Source organism: Triticum aestivum, chromosome 1B (genome assembly GCF_018294505.1).
Source record: "Triticum aestivum cultivar Chinese Spring chromosome 1B, IWGSC CS RefSeq v2.1, whole genome shotgun sequence".
NCBI classification, from domain to species: Eukaryota; Viridiplantae; Streptophyta; class Magnoliopsida; order Poales; family Poaceae; genus Triticum; species Triticum aestivum.
The window spans coordinates 432,208,594-432,227,629 of NC_057795.1; the positions used below are offsets into that span (position 1 = coordinate 432,208,594).

General features: G+C 46.5%; 1 pseudogene; it reads left to right on the forward strand.

Annotated features, from left to right (window-relative positions):
- Nucleotides 1-17,021, forward strand: part of LOC123078804 (uncharacterized) — a 47,866-nt pseudogene extending 30,845 nt beyond the window's left edge.
- Nucleotides 17,022-19,036: the final 2,015 nt, after the last annotated feature.

The following is a 19,036-nucleotide window of genomic DNA, read 5'->3' on the forward strand; positions in this document are numbered from 1 at the left end:
GGTGCGCTGCGCGCGGGCGCACGAGAGGGCGGGCGGCTGGGCCGGCTGGCCGGCTGGGCCTTCGACCCAGGCAGGCGTTGCAGTTTTTTTTTATAAATAGCGCGCGCAGAAAAACGAATAAAATAAAATCTAAACGAACTCCAATATTATAAATTAAATTTTCCCCGACTCCTAAAAATGAGTCGAACAAAATGAACTTTTACTCGGGCCTAAAATGCAATTTTTGAAAACACGCATTTTTCCCTAAGGCAAATAAACTCCGAGAAAATCCAAAATTTGATTTATTTATTAAATCTTCATTTTTCCTACATTTTAGGAAATTTATATTATGCCCTCTCATATTTTTGATATTGGAAAATTATTTGAAGATAAAATAAATAAAATCAAACGATCCTCTTTTCATAATTTGAGAGAACTCAAATATGAAAAATTCGAAATCTCCAACTCTCTCCGTGGGTCCTTGAGTTGCGTGAGATTTCTAGGATCGACAAAAATGCAAGAAAATATGATATGCATGATGATCTAATGTATAACATTCCAAATTGAAAATTTGGGATGTTACACACGCAACGGGTAAACCGAGCATGCTTAACCGGCGTAGCTAGCAAATGGCAAGGTGCTCCTCCAAGATCTGGGGTCGACACGAATGGTAGCCATCGCGACCACATCCACGCGTGCGGCCACGATTTGCTTCTCCGCTGCCAAATGCTCCTTGAGCTCCTGGCACTGTGTGCACCATGACTTAGGGTGGCGCTTATTTGGTGGAGGGGTCAGTGATTTGGGTGGAAGGTGTCGTGCCGGCAGTGAGGGCATGTGGGATGTGGAAGCAGGAAGAAGATGGGGTCTGGTGTGGATTACCTGCCTGGATAGACAAGGCCGAGCAGCATGAAGGAGGGTCACCCGCGAGGGGGGCGGCGCTGCAAGCAAGGAGTGAAGGTTTCAACTTGGACAGGAAGGCAGAAACAGGGGAAATGTGGCTTTTGGTAAGGGGGAGGGGGGAGGTAGATATTTCCGTGGAAGCCGGAAATTTTGAATTGGTTCAGCAAAAAAACTGGCACGCAAAGTGTCATCAGACACGGTCCCTTATTTAGAACTGTGTATGATATGTGAACATCACAAACGATTCAGATAGCTTAACCCGTGTGTGATGAGTTTGAACGTCAAAAATTTTGGTTCCAATTTCCCTGTTACAGTGGTCATCCACGTCATTGCATAATTTGGATACACAAAGGAGACTACATCACATCCACACTTCTTAATCGAGCAAGTTCAGCAATTAAACAGAGCTAGCTGGCCTAAACATTACTCTAACAAATTAAAGACCAGCGCTCTTAATTAAACAAAACAAAGAGTACTACTACGGCTGGTGCTCGTCGATCTCTGCTGCCTCCTCCATGTCCAGCTCGCACCCGACGGTCTCCTAGGGAAGTGCCTCCATGGCATCCATCGCACCATACTCGGTAAGCATCTCGCCGTCCACGTCCGCCATCCCTTTGGAAAAGGCCGCCACGAGCTAGGCGTGGGCGGCCGTGATCTGGGCTTGTACAGGCTCCGTCGTCACAAGGTATGCACGAAGGAACAGACGGCTGCTCGAACGCTCTCGGCGATTGCCAACTCTTAGGCCATGGGTTGCCGACTATTGTCGGAGAAGCTTCGTTCGATTTGTGCGGTGACTGCCACGAGCTTGGTGTGGGCGGCCTCGACATGGAACGCCATTGTGGAACGGACAGCTGTTGTGCCACTCTCGCCAGTTGCTATCCCCGAGGCAGATATTGCTGCCGCCACCTGAGAAGCAACAGTGGCCGTTTGGGCTGCCTTGGCCGCCCGGTCGCAGATTGCGGCCGTGCTCATGCACCTTGTTAGCACGCACATTGCGGTCGTCGGAGTGGGCCAATAAAGTTTCCCTCACGACGCGTCTCCACGTCCCCATCTTTCACCGGCGATGATTGAACAGTGAAATGATATTTGGGGAGCGATCTAGTGTGCTTGACACGCCAGCTGTGGACTGTAGCCGACACACCTTCTCGCGTAAGCCATAGGCGTACTATACACTGATGGTGTTCCAGGATATTTTGTATTGCATCTCACATGGTTGGTGATAATAAACTATGTGGGATCTACTTGATTTTTCATCTTGATTTGAATTACATAATGGGATCACAGCGGCAATGGATGGTGTTTGAATTGCTAGACCTTTTATCTGTAGTGAACATGCAACTATATGTGTGTCATAAAAAATTTGGAATTATTCAGGGTTCGTTTGGAATTTTTTTTACATTAAATTGGGTTTCTAACCATTTCAGGTGCACAATTCAAAATTAAAGCACATGCTCCAGTCCACAAAAACGGGTTGCAAAATCAAATATTTGTCCTTGGTTGCAAGCTTAGGTCACATGCAAGAAATGAGAATGAATGTCAAACACCTTGACACTGCCGCTCGGCCGCTAACATTGAGATAAATGCTTTTAAAATTCTAGTAAATCGAAAATTCGTCTGAAATTCATGAAACTTGACATGATATCATGGAACGACAACGACATGTCGTGGTCAAAATATTGTCCCATTTGGGGCAGGTGTGGGTATAAGCTTCACGCAAACCAGAGCTTCTCTCACAACAAGCCTGATGGTTTCTGTAGAGTACGTGCCACCTTGGGGGACGAAACGATATATGTTGCCTCTTCTTACTTTCAAAAATGTTTCTCGTGTCAACATAGAACACCACGAGTGTTGTGTGAATTTTTGGAATTTTTCGGGGTTCGCTTGGACATTTTTATACGTTAATTGAGTTTTCTATGCATTCATGTGCATAATTCAAATTTGAACTACAGGCACATGCTCTAATGCATATAAATTAGTTGAAAATCAAATATGTGTCCTTGGTTGCATGCTTAGGTCCCATCCAAGAAATGGGAATGAATGTCAAACACCCTGCCACCGTCACTCGGCCGCAAACATTGAGATACCTGGTTTTTAAACTCTAGTAAATCCAAAACTCATTTGGAATTCATGAAACTTGGCATGCTATCATGGAGCGACATCAACATGCCGTGGTAAAAAGAAATCCCATTTGGGGCAGGTTTGGGGATATGCTTGTCACAAACCAGAGCTTCTCACAACAAGTCTGATGGTTTCGATAGGGAAGGTCCCACCTTTGGGGATGAAACTATATCCATTGCCTCTTATTGCTTTCAAAAATTTTCTCATGCCAACATAGAACAACAGGAGTGTTGTGTCAATTTTTGGGATTGTTCGGGGTTTGTCTGGACATTTTTATGCATTAATTGAGTTTTCAATGCATTTATGTGCATAATTCAAATTTGAACTACATGCACATGTTCTAATGCATATAAATTGGTTGAAAATTCAAATTTGTGCCTTGGTTGCATGCTTAGGTCCCATGCAAGAAATGGGAATGAATGTCAACCACCCTGCCACCGTCACTCGGCCGCAAACATTGAGATTCCTGGTTTTTAAATTCTAGTAAATCCAAAACTTGTCTCAAATTCATGAAACTTGGCATGCTATCATGGAGCGGCACCAACATGCCGTGGTAAATTTTTTGTCCCATTTGGGGCAGGTTTGGGTATAAGCTTCTCACAAACCAGAGATTCTCACAACAAGCCTGATGGTTTCGGTAGGGAACGTCCCACCTTTGGGGACGAAATGATATTCGCTGCCTCTTATTGCTTTCAAAAAATTTCTAGTGTCAACATAGTACAACAGGAGTGTTGTGTCAATTTTGGGGATTTTTTGGGGTTCGTTTGGACATTTTTATGCATTAATTGAGTTTTCAATGCATTTATGTGCATAATTCAAATTTGTACTACATGCACTTGCTCTAATGCATATAAATTGGTTGAAAATTCAAAATTGTGTCCTTGGTTGCATGCTTAGGTCCCATGCAAGAAATGGGAATGAATGTCAAACACCCTGCCACCGTCACTCTACCGCAAACATTGAGATTCCTGGTTTTTAAATTCTAGTAAATCCAAAACTCGTCTCAAATTCATGAAACTTGGCATGCTATCATCGAGCGGCATCAACATGCCGTGGTAAATTTTTTGTCCCATTTGGGGTAGGTTTGGGTATAAGCTTCTCACAAACCAGAGTTCCCACAACAAGCCTGATGGTTTAGGTAGGGAACATCCCACCTTTGGGGATGAAATGATATCCCTACACTTATTGCTTTCAAAAAACTTCTAGTGTCAATAGAGAACAACAAGAGTGTTGTGTCAAATTTTGGGATTTTCAGGGTTCGTTTGGACATTTTTATGCATTAATTGAGTTTTCGATGCATTTATTTGCATAATTCAAATTTGAACTACATGCACAGGTGCTAATGCTTATAAATTGGTTGAAAATTCAAACATGTGTCCCTTAGTTGCATGCTTAGGTCCCATGCAAGAAATGGGAATGAGTGTCAAACACCCTGCCACCGTCACTCGGTCGCAAACATTGAGATTCTTGGTTTTTAAATTCTAGTAAACCCAAAACTCGTCTAAAATTCATGAAACTTGGCATGCTATCATGGAGCGGCATCAACACATCGTGGTAAATTTTTTGTCCCATTTCGGGCAGGTTTGGGTATAAGCTTCTCACAAACCAGAGCTTCTCACAACAAGCCTGATGGTTTCGGTAGGGAACATCCCACCTTTGGGAACGAAATGATATCCGCTACCTCTTATTGCTTTCAAAAAATTTCTAGTGTCAACAGAGAAGAATAGGAGTGTTGTGTTAAATTTTGAAAATTTTCGGGGTTCGTTTGGACATTTTTATACATTAACTCAGTTTTCTATGCATTTTATGTGCATAATTCGAATTTGAACTACATGCACATGCTCCAGTGCATACAAACTGGTTGAAAAATCAAATCTTTGTCCTTGGGTGCATGCTTAGGTCCCATGCAAGAAATTGGAATGAATTTCAAACACCAGGGCATTCTTGATTGCCGGCAAAATGTTGAGATACTTTGTTTTTAAACTTTAGCAAATCCAAAACTCGTCTGAAGTTCATGAAACTTGGAATGCTATCATGGAATGGCACTCGACATGTTGTGGTATTTTTCGTGTCCATTTTGAGAGAAGAAGCACTCGAATAACAGCCAACAAAGGCATTTTGAAACAAATAGCCACCACTCTAACATCACAAACGTTTGTATAATTCAAATCGTGTGCGTTATGTTAACCATTCATGTGACGTCTTGTGTCTTGGTTTTAATGGCTATAGGAGGTGCCGTGCGGACAGCTGCTTGACTGAGCAGGAGGCATGCAAGCGCAGTCCAGTGCGCAGGCTGGCCGAGAGGCGTGCAAGCTATCCTCCAATGCGCAGGCTCATCGAGAAGCATGCGAGTTGTACACTGCGCAGGCTCACTGGGAAGCGAGCCCTTTGACTTCCATGCCCGCCCGCCTTCCTCTCCATTAATGGCGCCCGAGCAGCTGCTTAATACGGGCAGCCTTACTGTTTGCCTCCCATTCCCCTCCCTCCCGCAGACCTCCACCAACGCCATGGCATAGAAGGATCATCTGCCACTAGTCTTCAAGTTTGGTGAAGTCGACTCTGAGCCGGAGGAGATAGAAAATAAGGAGGAATGGGGCCTCATGGACATGGCCCAGAACGAGTTACCCGCGGCGGTTGCTGCCGCCGCTCCCGTCCCAGCTCCATCCCCATGCCTGTGCCAGCGACCATCCCCGTAGCATTGACGGACTGGTCATCGAGCACTATCACAGAGCTACAAGCCGCGGGCGTCAGCGACGTCTCCATGGACCTGCACGAGCTCGTGTACATGCCTGTGCCAGCACCCATGTCTGTGCCTATGTGCGCCCCTCCACCCACCGCGGCGCCGGTCCCCGTGCGTTTGGCTGCACCCGCCGCGCTCGTGCCCGTGCATGCGCCCCCCTCAACGGCATGGGACACCGTCGTCGACCTCTACCTGTTAGCGCTGCCAGTTGCCATTCTCCCGTGCCCCGCTCGTCGATCACGTGATGACATGATGTTTGATTTACAAGTTAAGAATATTCTATGCTACCTTGAGGACTTCAACAACGGCGTCCCGGAGGACGACAATGACTAGGACGGCGCAGCACGCCGCCTCTGCCGCCGCTGGAAATAGTTTTTTTTCTTGGGTTTAATATGTATCTCGATCATATGAACATAAATTTGCAGTGTGACTGAATGAAATATATGGTTTGAGCGAACTTGCCTTTTTCTCTCTTAATGTACAGACTTATCAAATGATTTTCTTTTGAAAAAATGTCAATGATTTTTAAATATAAAACACTCATCACAAACGTTTTAGTTAGAACACCCGTATGCAAACGGACAGCTTCCCTAGGTAGCCAAGGGAAAATGGGCCGAGCAGGATTTGTGCAGCTCTTGATCGCAAATGTTTTAGATAGAACACCCGTATGCAAAGTGAGAGCAGGATTTGTGCATCTCTTCAATGCAAACGGTTGTTTTGGATGACCCGTGTGCAACCACTTACAAAAAATTTGGTAAGATTTGCATCTGTCATATTGGGTATGTTGCCATTTGTCAAACTGGAAAGATTGACATTTGTTGATCTAGTAACATTGCCATTTGTCAACCTTGTAACACTGTGATTTGTCAAAATGTGCAACTAAAAATCACGAGCAGTATCTAGTTTTTGCAACTAAAATTCAGTAATTAAGCATAGATTTCATTCATAGATTAAGCAGTCGCTCTTTATACAAACAGTTCAACTCGACAGCTGAACCAACCAAACTTTTCCCCAATTGTTGCCAACCACGTACTGAAATAGCTAGTTCTACTTTATATACTAGCTAATTTTAAGTACGTTGTACAGTTCCACCACATCTATAGTCATATGAACTAAACAAAATAGCCCCTAAATACTACTACTACGGAGGGGCTTTGTACTACTTATGGTAGCCTCTCCTCTGCCGAGCGCGCTCAGTAAGAGGTAGAAGAGGAGGAGCCTATCGACGAGATAGACAAATGCAATACGGTGCCTGCCGTTGCTGCACCTTCAGCGACGCTCACCTCAAATGCCCTCTGCCGCTCCAGACGACCCCTCTCGAAGCGGTGGTTCTCCTCATAGACCTCATGATTCCTCGCCTCTTAGGCGGCGTGTGTCGCGGCCACGACGGCGGTAAGGCTCTTTGCGTGCTCGAAGAGGTGCTCCTTCTCCTCCCGCGGGAACTCGGTGTAGCACGCAAGGTCGCTGATGCACATGCAGGCATCCACCTCCACCTCCCTCCTTCAGGCGGCGGTGGCGGAGCGGGTGATGACCCCGGTGGTCAATGGTGGGCTGGCGGCCACGGTGACTGATGATGGGGTGGCGGCCATGACCACCACCTCCCACCTTCGGGCCGCTGTGACGGAGCGGGTGATGGCCACGATGGCTAGCAGTGGGGTGGCAGCCATGACGGCCACCTCCCGCCTTCGGGCCGCGGCAGCGGAGCGGGTGATCGCCCTGGCTTTCGACGATGGTGTGGCGGCAACGGCGGTCGGCAACAGCTACTGACGGGCAGCGACGATGGAGCGTGTGGTGGTTGTTCCGCGCACACCCAAGAGGGATGCCACGCGCACTACACTAAGCCGGGGACTGCGCCACTGCCGTGGTGTAGCCTCCCAGCTAGAGCTGTTGTCTTATGACGGTGGAGTGGCTGAGCGACCCCGATAGACCGGTGCCATTAGCGATGGTGGGAGAAGCAGACAAGATAAGCTACAGGGAGGGAGGGGAAAATGCGACGCAGGACTCACCAGCCGTGAGGGTTTATATAGCAGGCCGATAAGCATTGGGATTTGGGGGGATTTCACTGAGTCGGGCGGGAAGCTTGCACGGGAACCTGCGAGGTTGTGCGGGAACAGGCTCAGCGGTGATTCATTGGCGCCACCGTTTGGCCAAAAGAACGCCCCCGCGCGCTGCGCAAGCTTGGGCTGTAAGCCTACTGTGGCAGCGGTGTGACAAGACGTGTGAGAGGAGGACAAAAGGCCACATACACATACGGTTAATAAAAAACATTTGCAATTTAATTACCTACTATACCCCCATCCTGGTTTATAAGTACGATTTAACAAATAAAATACGAATGCATGTCGCCAAAGATTATATAGTTGGATTCGTATTTGAACATAGTTTCCAATTATATAATTTTTATAACATGCATTAACATTTTGTTGGTTAAATTTGAGGGCAAAGTATAGCAGAGCATATAATGGGGACTATAGACCAAGATGGAGGTAGTAGCACACGGCCGCTCTCTACGCAGTGACGCAAGTGTTGGCCGGCTTGTAGGCGACCATTTCCTGCGTGTTCAACTGCTCTATGCATGTGGTTGCTTGCGGTTGAGGCGGCCGCGACGCGCTCTGCTCGCGTCCCGCCGTGCGCGCTCTGCTCTCACATCCCTCCGGGTGCTATGCCCTCGTCCCTCCATGCGTGCTGCTAGTGTTTGGGGCCGGCACACGATCATGCACGTTCGTATGCATGCGGTTGCGCCGGGCGCGGCGCGACAATATGCAGTTACCCGCTGCAAAAACTGACATGCGGACGTGCCGAGAGTCCAGGCCGCCCGGCCCCCATTTATTCCTGCGGCCATTTAACTTCATATCTCATGTCACACAACACAATAAGCACACCCACGACAACACATATAGAGAGGACATCCAGCTGTTCCAATGGCGATCCCCATGGCTCCAATGGCACTCCCAGCAGCCGACGACGACAACGGCGGGTAGTTCACCAAGCATCACGGGACACCCACATGAGGGGGAAGGCCCTTTTGGTGGTGTACACAAATGATCCGTCCTCGGTGGAGAGCTCCATCCAAATTATGGAGCAGTTCCTTGCCAAGGACAAGTACCAAGTGGTCGGCTTCGACCTCGAGTACACCATCGGTCGTGCCGGGCACGATCAGAAGGTTGCTGTCACCCAGTTGTGCATGCAACATGACGTCCTCGTCTACCACTACCACCTGGCCACAAGGCCTTGCGAGCATTTCTCCAGGTTTATCAACAGCTCCAACTACAATTTTGTTATGGTGGACACCACCAACGATCTAAAAGCGCTCAAGGTTTCTAGCTTGAAATGTCGGAATCTTGTCAACATCTAGGACCACTACAAGGTATGGGGCAGCGACAACAACAAATTGAACTCCTGGTTGACCTTGCCTCAGCCATCATCGACCCCTACTACATGAAGATGAAGGATGATAGCAATAAGGACAAGAAAGCCTGGCATAGTGTTTGGCATGAGAGACTGGATGAACAACTTGTCAAGTACGCGGCCAAGGACGGGTACACAAGCTACGAGATGTACAGGCGGATCATTGACATGAGGAAGTGTCTTCTTCATTCCCTAGACGAGGGATTGTGCCACAGAGCTGTGGTGGGAGCGTCACAAGAACTAGATGACTAGACAATCATTTCTCCTACTTATAATGCATGCAATTGTTTATTGAGGTGTGTGCGAATGATCTGTATAGTTACTCATGTAATTGGATGTTTATTTCAGTTATATATATACATGTTATTCTTCTGTAGACATAGAAAATCACATGGCTTATTAGCAGCAATCATCTATGTTATTATTGGTCTTCGCACACATTTCTGATTATGGGCCTGTTTCTCGCGTATCACACACATCTTGTTCAGTTGAAACGTTTCCATTGTGTTGCCTAATCACACACAGTTCATCCTAGTGAACTGTATGCCATATATCACACACACCCTCATCTATCTGCCCGGTTTTGTTGTTCTTCATCATCGCAAACAGTTCTTCAGGATTAAACATTTGCCACTCATCGCACACGCACATCTAATATGAACCGTGTTTGATGTCGACGCCATCGCAAACATTTTGCATCTTTTTGACGGTTTTATTACATCACGGTTTGTGATTGATGCATCGCACACAGTTTTGTCAAAGGGTCTCTGATTCGACTGTCGCGTTTGGACCATCCTACAGTAGTGCATTGACAACCTTCGGGTTAGTACCTTCAGAGTTATTTATTTTGATGTCTCCAGAACGATAAATCTCTTCAATAATATATGGTCCTTCCTATTTAGAGAGAAGCTTTCCTGCAAAGAATCTGAAATGAGAGTTGTATAAAAGAACATATTCAACAACTTTGAATTCCCACTTTTGGATTCTTTTGTCATGCCAGCTTTTAACTTTTTCTTTAAATAGCTTGGCATTTTCATAGGCTTGGGTTCTCCATTCATCAAGTGAGTTAATATCAAATAACCTCTTTTCACCGGCAAGTTTGAAATCATAGTTGATTTCTTTAATTGCCCAATATGCTTTATGTTCTAACTCAAGAGGCAACTGACAAGCTTTTCCACAAATCATTTTATAAGGAGACATACCCATAGGATTTTTATATGTTGTTCTGTAGGCCCAAAGTGCATCATCCAATTTCTTAGACCAATTCTTTAGGGACCTATTAACAGTTTTTTGTAATATTAATTTTATTTCTCTATTGCTAAGTTCAACTTGACCACTATATTGAGGATGATGGGGTGATGCAATTCTATGGTTAACATCATATTTAGCAAGTATTTTTCGGAAAGCACCATGAATAAGTGTGAACCACCATCAGTCATCACATATCTAGGGACTCCAAACCTTGGGAAAATAACTTCTTTAAGCATTTTAATGGAAGTGTTGTGATCATCACTACTAGTTGGAATATCTTCTACCCACATAGTAACATAATCAATAGCAACCAAAATATGTGTATACCCATTAGAGGAAGGAAAAGGTCCCATATAATCAAAAACCCAAACATCAAATGGTTCAACAACAAGTAAATAATTCGTAGGCATTTCTTGACGCTTACCGATATTACCAATTCTTTTCCATTCATCCCAAGATAAAACAAACTTACGGGCATCCTTGAAGAGAGTAGGCCAGTGAAAACCAGATTGCAATACCTTGTGAGCAGTTCTATCTCCGCATGATGCCCTCCATAATCTTCGGAATGGCAATTCCGTAGGATTTGTCCCTGTTCATGTTCAGGTACACAACGTCTAATAATACCATCTACTCCTTGTTTATAAAGATGTGGGTAATCCCAAAAGTAATGTCTTAAATCATAGAAGATTTTTTTTCTTTTGTTGGTATGTGAAGCTAGGTGGTATATATTTAGCAACAATATAATTAGCATAGTCAGCATACCAAGGAGTGTAATGAGAAACATTTTTTGCAGCTAGTTGTTCATCAGGAAAACCATCATCAATAGGTAGTGGGTCATTAAGGATATTCTCTAACCTAGACAAGTTATCAGCTATGGGGTTCTCAGCTCCTTTCCTATCAGCAATATGTAAATCAAATTCTTGTAGCGAGAGAACCCACCTAATGAGTCTAGGTTTTAGCGTCTTTCTTTTCCATAAGATATTTAATAGCAGCATGATCGGTGTGAACAGTAACTTTTGAATAAACAATGTAAGATCTGAATTTATCACAAGCAAACACAACCGCTAAAAATTGTTTTCCAGTAGTAGCATAATATCTTTGGGCACTGCTACATCTTGAGCTTGCGTTGGTTTTCCTTGAAGAGGAAGGTGATGCAGTAATAGTAGCGTAAGTATTTCCCTCAGTTTTTGAGAACCAAGGTATAAATCCAGTAGGAGGCTCCTCAAAAGTCCCATGCACCTACACAAACAAACAAAGAACTCGCAACCAATGCAATAAAGTTGTTGTCAATCCCTTCACGGCCACTTGCGAAAGTGAGATCTGATAGAGATAATATGATAAGATAAATATATTTTTGGTATTTTTATGATATAGATTGGAAAAGTAAAGATATAAAAGTAGATTGAAAGCTTATATGATAAAAGATAGACCCGGGGGCCATAGGTTTCACTAGTGGCTTCTCTCAAGATAGCAAAAGTATTACGGTGGGTGAACAAATTATTGTCGAGCAATTGATAGAAAAGCGAATAATTATGAGATTATCTAGGCATGATCATGTATATAGGCATCACATCCGTGACAAGTCGACCGACTCCTACCTGCATGTACTACTATTACTCCACACATCGACCGCTATCCAGCATGCATCTAGAGTATTAAGTTCATAAAGAACAGAGTAACGCATTAAGAAAGATGACATGATGTAGAGGGATAAACTCATGCAATATGATATAAACCCCATCTTTTTATCCTCGATGGCAACAATACAATACGTGCCTTGCTGCCCCTGCTGTCACTGGGAAAGGACACCGCAAGATTGAACCCAAAGCTAAGCACTTCTCCCATTGCAAGAAAAGATCAATCTAGAAGGCCAAACTAAACTGATAATTCGAAGAGAATTGCAAAGATAACTTAATCACACATAAAAGAATTCAGAGGAGATTCAAATATTTCTCATAGATAAACTTGATCATAAACCCACAATTCATCGGATCTCGACAAACACACCGCAAAAAGAGTTACACCGAATAGATATCCAAGAAGATCGAGGAGAACATGGTATTGAGATCCAAAAAGAGAGAAGAAGTCATCTAGCTAATAACTATGGACTCGAAGGTCTATGGTAAACTACTCACAACTCATCGGAGAGGCTATGGTGTTGATGTAGAAGCCCTCGGTGGTTGATTCCCCCTCCGGCGGAGCGCCGGCGAAGGCTCCAAGATGGGATCTTGCGGATACAAAAGGTTACGATGGTGGAAATAGTTTTTCATGGTCACCTCTGATGTTCTCGGGGTACGTGGGTATATATAGGAGGAAGAAGTAGGTCGGTGGACGCCCGAGGGGCCCACGAGATAGGGGGCACGCCCAGTAGGGGGGGCGCCCTCCACCCTCGTGGCCTCCTTGGTTGCTTCCTGACTTGCACTCCAAGTCCTGTGGATCACGTTTGTTCCAAAAAGATCACCCCCGAAGGTTTCATTCTGTTTGGACTCCGTTTGATATTCCTTTTCTTCGAAACACTGAAATGGGCAAAAAAACAGCAATACGGGTTGGGCCTCCGGTTAGTAGATTAGTCCCAAGAATGATATAAAAGTGTAAAGTAAAGCCCATAAACATCCAAAACGGGTAATATAATAGCATGGAACAATCAAAAATTATAGATACGTTGGAGACGTATCAAGCATCCCCAAGCTTAATTCCTGCTCGTCCTCGAGTAGGTAAATGATAAAAATAGAATTTTTGATGTGGAATGCTACATAGCATAATTCTCAATGTAATTTTCTTTATTGTGGCATGATTGTCAGATCCAAGTGATTCAAGATAAAATCTTATAAAACATAAAAATAATAATACTCGAAGCATACTAACAAATAATCATGTCTTATCAAAATAGCATAGCCAAAGAAAGCTTATCCCTACAAAATCATATAGTTAGGCCATGATTCATTTTCATTACACAAAATACTCCCATCATGCACAACCCCGGTTTCAGCCAAGCAATTGGTTCGTACTTTTTAATGCGCTTCAGCTTTTCAACTCTTACGCAATACATGAGTGCAAGCCATGGACATAGCACTATGGTGGTATAAGGTGGTGGTTGTGTGGACAAAAAGGAAGAAGATAGTCTCACATTAACTAGGCGTATCAACGGGCTATGGAGATGCCCATCAATAGATATCAATGTGAGTGAGTAGGGATTGCCATGCAACGGATGCACTAGAGCTATAAATGTATGAAAGCTCAACAAAAGAAACTAAGTGGGTGTGCATCCAACTTGCTTGCTCACGAAGACCTAGGGCATTTTGAGGAAGCCCATCATTGGAATATACAAGCCAAGTTCTATAAAGAAAAATTCCCACTAGTATATGAAAGTGACAACACAAGAGACTCTCTATCATGAATATCACGGTGCTACTTTGAAGCACAAGTGTGGAAAAGAGATAGTAGCATTGTCCCTTCTCTCTTTTTCTCTCGTTTTTTTATTTATTTGGCCTTTCTCTTTTTTTATTTGGCCTTTCCTTTTTTTATTTTGTGGGCTCTTTGGCCTTTTTTTTAATTTAAAGTCCGAAGTCTCATCCGACTTGTGGGGGAATCATAGTCTTCATCATCCTTTCCTCACTTGGGACAATGCTCTAATAATGAAGATCATCACACTTTTATTAATTTACAACTCGAGAATTACAACTCAACACTTAGAACAAAATATGACTCTATATGAATGCCTCCAGCGGTGTACCGGGATATGCAATGAATCAAGAGTGACATGTATGAAAATTATGAGGGTGGCCTTTCCACAAATACAATGTCAACTACATGATCATGCAAAAAGCAATATGACAATGATGGAGCATGTCATAATAATTGAACGGTGGAAAGTTGCATGGCAATATATCTCGGAATGGCTATGGAAATGCCATAATAGGTAGGTATGGTGGCTGTTTTGAGGAAGGTAAATAATGGGTGCATGATACCGGCGAAAGTTGCGCGGCACAATAGAGGCTAGCAAAGTGGAAGGGTGAGTGTGCGTATATCCATGGACTCACATTAGTCATAAAGAACTCATATACTTATTGCAAAAGTCTACTTGCCCTCGAAGCAAAGTACTACTACACATGCTCCTAGGGGAAGGGTTGGTAGGAGTTAACCATCGCGCGATCCCGACCTCCACTCATAAGGAAGACAATTAAAAGAGCACCTCATGCAACAAATTTGTCACACAACTTTTACCATATGTGCATGCTACGGGACTTGCCAACTTCAACACAAGTATTTCTCAATTTCATAATTACCCAACTAGCATGACTCTAATATTACCACCTGTCGGATATCGGGTTCCGGCAAAACCCTTAAGGTTCGAACTCTGGGGTGCGCACGAAGATCTACTCCCTACCGATCCACGTCCCAACGCTTTGCCGTGAATCTAAGCTACATGATGAACAACACGAGGGACACAAGGTTTATACTAGTTCGGGCCACTATTGTGGTGTAATACCCTACTCTAGTTTGTGGTGTGGTGGATTGCCTCTGGGGATGATGATGAACAGTACAGAGGAAGAACAACCTCGCGAGAGGTGTTCTTGAGTTGGCGCAGTGTTCTACGTGGGTGGATTCGGTCTTTGTTGGACCTAGGTGAGATCTCTCTCCTCCTACTGTGGTGGCTACATCTATTTATAGAGGCCCTGGTCCTCTTCCCAAATACTGAGCAGGAAGGGAGCCAACAACGGCCATTTTGAAGGGGGGCAGCTAGTACAAGTTATCCTGACTAAAGTTGGTCTTCGACTGCCAAAGGCACTGGCGATGATGCTATCTTGAGCTCCACGGTGACCTCCGTCCTGCCGCACTACTGGTCTTGGTCTCGTTGCACTGATATGGTAACCTTTGCCTAATGCCTCGGTACTCCGCGCCTGCGCTCTTCCCCTTTGCACCAAAGAGGAAACAAGGACACTGCACAGGCTCGCGCCCGCCTGGCGCCCGCCTGGTCTCGATCGTCATGGCTTGCGTCACGAGCACCTCTCGAGGTACTCCTTGCCTTGATCTCTCCGCCTCCTCGCAAGGGTCTTGAGCTTGGGTTGATGAAGACGGGCCGTACTCGGCCACTGCTTGAGCCACACCGTAGGCTGCAGGCAAGCAAGTCTGGGGACCCCCGTTCCAGAACACCGACAGTAGCCCCCGGGCCCAAGGCGCGCTCGGACTTGGCTTAGCAGCAAAGCGAAAGGGCAAATGCGGAGCGCCGTGGGCTCCAACAGCCTGTGGCCTTGGTCGCCGCGTGGCGGTTGATTGGACGTGGGCGTCTCCCCTTCCCCACACTGCCTCGGCAACTGCCCGACTGACAAAAGGCTGGCCTGGGTTAGGCTTACCTTCATTGCTCCCATTCGCCTTGCTCCAGATCCCCTTTATTGCTCTTGCTCTCTTGCTTCCGAAATCACCAGATCTGCCTCATCCTTCCTCCTCCAGCGAGCAATGGCGCCTCGCAAGGCCGCGGCGAGGCTCCACCGGCCTGGTACTCGCTGGCTCTGGATCACCCCAACATGACGGAGAAGAATCTCGCCTTCACGCGCCTGATGACGGCGGCGCAAGGCAATGAGATGGGGGGAGACTGTGCTCCGAGCCGGCCCCGCCACGCCGGAGGCTAAGGGGAGCACCTTTTACCCCTTCTTCATGAGCACTGTCATCGCTGGCCTGGTGCCTCCCTTCTTCGAGTTCTTCTACATCGTCCTCCGCCATTAAAGGTTACAGGCCCTTCATCTCCATCCCAACTCCGTTCTCCTCTGTTGATTTTCGCCTACTGCTGCGAGGCGCACGTCGGGGTGATGCCTTCTGTGGGCTTGCTGCCCCACTTCTTCTCCCTTCGAGTCACCGGCACCCATACCTCAGCGTGCGCTAGCTTTGTCGCGTACTCCAAAGCCAACGTGATCTCGAAGGCAGGAAGAGGGTCGATGGCTTCCGGAGCAAGTGGGACATGCTGGATGCTGGATGCATCCACTCCCGGTTGGTGCTGCCCACGGAGCAGCCCCAGGCTGATGAGGCATGGTCCCGTGCAAAGCTTGACGACCGATGGGTGAAGCTGGTGCTGGAGAAGATGAACACAGACTTGAGGCCGGGAAACATGAAGGCGGCAAAGCTGACCAGGGCCACGCTCCTGAGGGAGTTCCTGGCGCATCGGGTGGCTCCACTTTAGGCGCACTCGCGCCCGTTGTGGAGGCTTGGAGATGCAGACAGTGATCTCCGCCTGAACTCGGAAGCCCTGGTTGATGAAGATCTGGCCGCAACTCTCTGCTTCCTGGTTGGAGAGGACGTGGAAGGTCTAGAGGGCGCTCTTGTCCCCTTGTTCCTCCGCGACAACTGGCAACAGGTGGTGGACGCCATGCCCACCTTTGATGGGAGCGGCCTGGTGCCAGAGGTGCCTCCTGAGGGCCAGGAGGCGACGGCACCGGTGGAGTTGTCCTTTGATGATTCCCGCGGAGGAGAGGAGGAAGACGAGGAAGAAGAGGAACGCGAATCGAAGGAGACCACTGAGGGGACGGGGGAGACTTCCCCTTGGCGCAGGGTCAACATCCTCCGCACCCTGTCGGATGATGATGAGGCCGACGCCCGGCGAGGGGGAGAGGACCCGCCCGTGATCCCGTAGAAGGACAGGTCGGGGCTAATCTCCCGAGGGGCTACTCCGGCCCCGGCACTGCTCGAAGCGAGCTCCAGCCCTTCTGGTGCACCCTTCTCTGCCTCTGGACCTCCCGAGGTTGCGCCTCGCAAGAGGCTCTCGGGCTTTAAGCTCGGCAGTAGGCTGCCGGAACACGCCGCGATTGACCAGTAAGTACTCGAACTCTGCTTTGCTCTTGTTTTTGCTGTCAGGGCTTGACATCCTCCATCACTTGGGTAGGCTGCCACCTGCGGCGAAGAGGGTGAAGGGGGACACGATGGCTCCGCTTGGGGCAAGCTCACCCGTTGTGGCCGCGCCTTCGTCTGTGGGAAGGGGAGGCAGTGGAGCTTGCACCTCCCCTGCTCGGTCGTCCTCGCGAGGCCAGGAGGAGCGCCCTGGCAGGGCGCCAGCCCCCATGGCCCCGCTGGCTCTGGAGCTGCCGGCACTTGATGCTATCGCTGAGGTTGCTGATACGTCCATTTTGCATCATGCTTTTATGTCAATATTTATTGCATTATGGGCTGTTATTTCATGTTATGTCACGATACTTATGGCTATTCTCTCTTATTTTACAAGGTTTACATGAAGAGGGAGAATGCCGGCAGCTGGAATTCTGGGCTGGAAAAGGAGCAAATATTGAAGACCTATTCTGCGCAACTCTAAAAGTCCTGAAACTCCACAGAATATCTAAAATAAATAAAGAAAAATCGTCGCCAAAGATGAAGGCCAGGGGGCCCACACCCTACTCACGAGGGTGGGGGCGCCCCCCTTGGGGCGCGCCCCCTACCTCGTGGGCCCCCTGGAGGCTCTCCGACGCCCATTTTCTCCTATATGAAGTCTTTCGATGAGAAAAAAATAGAAGGCAACCTTTCGGGACAAGACTCCGCCGCCACGAGGCAGAACCTTGGCGGAACCAATCTAGGGCTCCGGCAGAGCTGTTCTACCAGGGTCACTTCCCTCCGGGAGGGGCAAATCATCACCATAGTCATCACCAACGCTCCTATAATCGGGAGAGGGCCATCTCCATCAACATCTTCACCATCACCATCTCATCTCCAAACCCTAGTTCATCTCTTGTATCCAATTCTTGTCTCCAAGTCCGGGATTGGTGCTAGTAGGTTGCTAGTAGTGTTGATTACTCCTTGTAGTTGATGCTAGTTGGTTTATTTGGTAGAAGATCATATGTTTAGATCCTTCATGCATATTATTACCCCTCTGATTATGAGCATGAATATGCTTTGTGAGTAATTACGTTTGTTCCTGAGGACAAGGGAGAAGTCTTGCTATTAGTAGTCATGTGAATTTGGTATTCGTTCGATATTTTGATAAGATGTATGTTTTCTAGCCTCTAGTGGTGTTATGTGAACGTCGACTACATAACACTTCACCATTATTTGGGCCTAGAGGAAGGCATTGGGGAGTAATAAGTAGATGATGGGTTTCTAGAGTGACAGAAGCTTAAACCCTAGTTTATGCGTTGCTTCATAAGGGGCTGATTTGGATCCATATGTTTCATGCTATGGTTAGGTTTACCTTAATACTTTTGTTGTAGTTGCGGATGCTTGCAATAGAGGTTAATCATAAGTGGGATGCTTGTTCAAGTAAGAACAGCACCCAAGCAGCGGTCCACCCACATATCAAATTATCAAAGTACCGAACGCGAATCATATGAGCGTGACGAAAACTAGCTTGACGATATTCCCATGTGTCCTCGGGAGCACTTTTCCTATTATAAGAGTTTGTCCAGGCTTGTCCTTTGCTACAAAAAGGATTGGGCCACCTTGCTGCACTTTATTTACTTTTGTTACTTGTTGCTCGTTACAATTTATCTTATTACAAAACTATCTATTACCACTTATTTCAGTACTTGCAGAGAATACCTTGCTGAAAACCGCTTATCATTTCCTTTTGCTCCTCGTTTGGTTCGACACTCTTACTTATTGAAAGGACTACGATAGATCCCCTATACTTGTGGGTCATCAAGACTCTTTTCTGGCGCCGTTGCC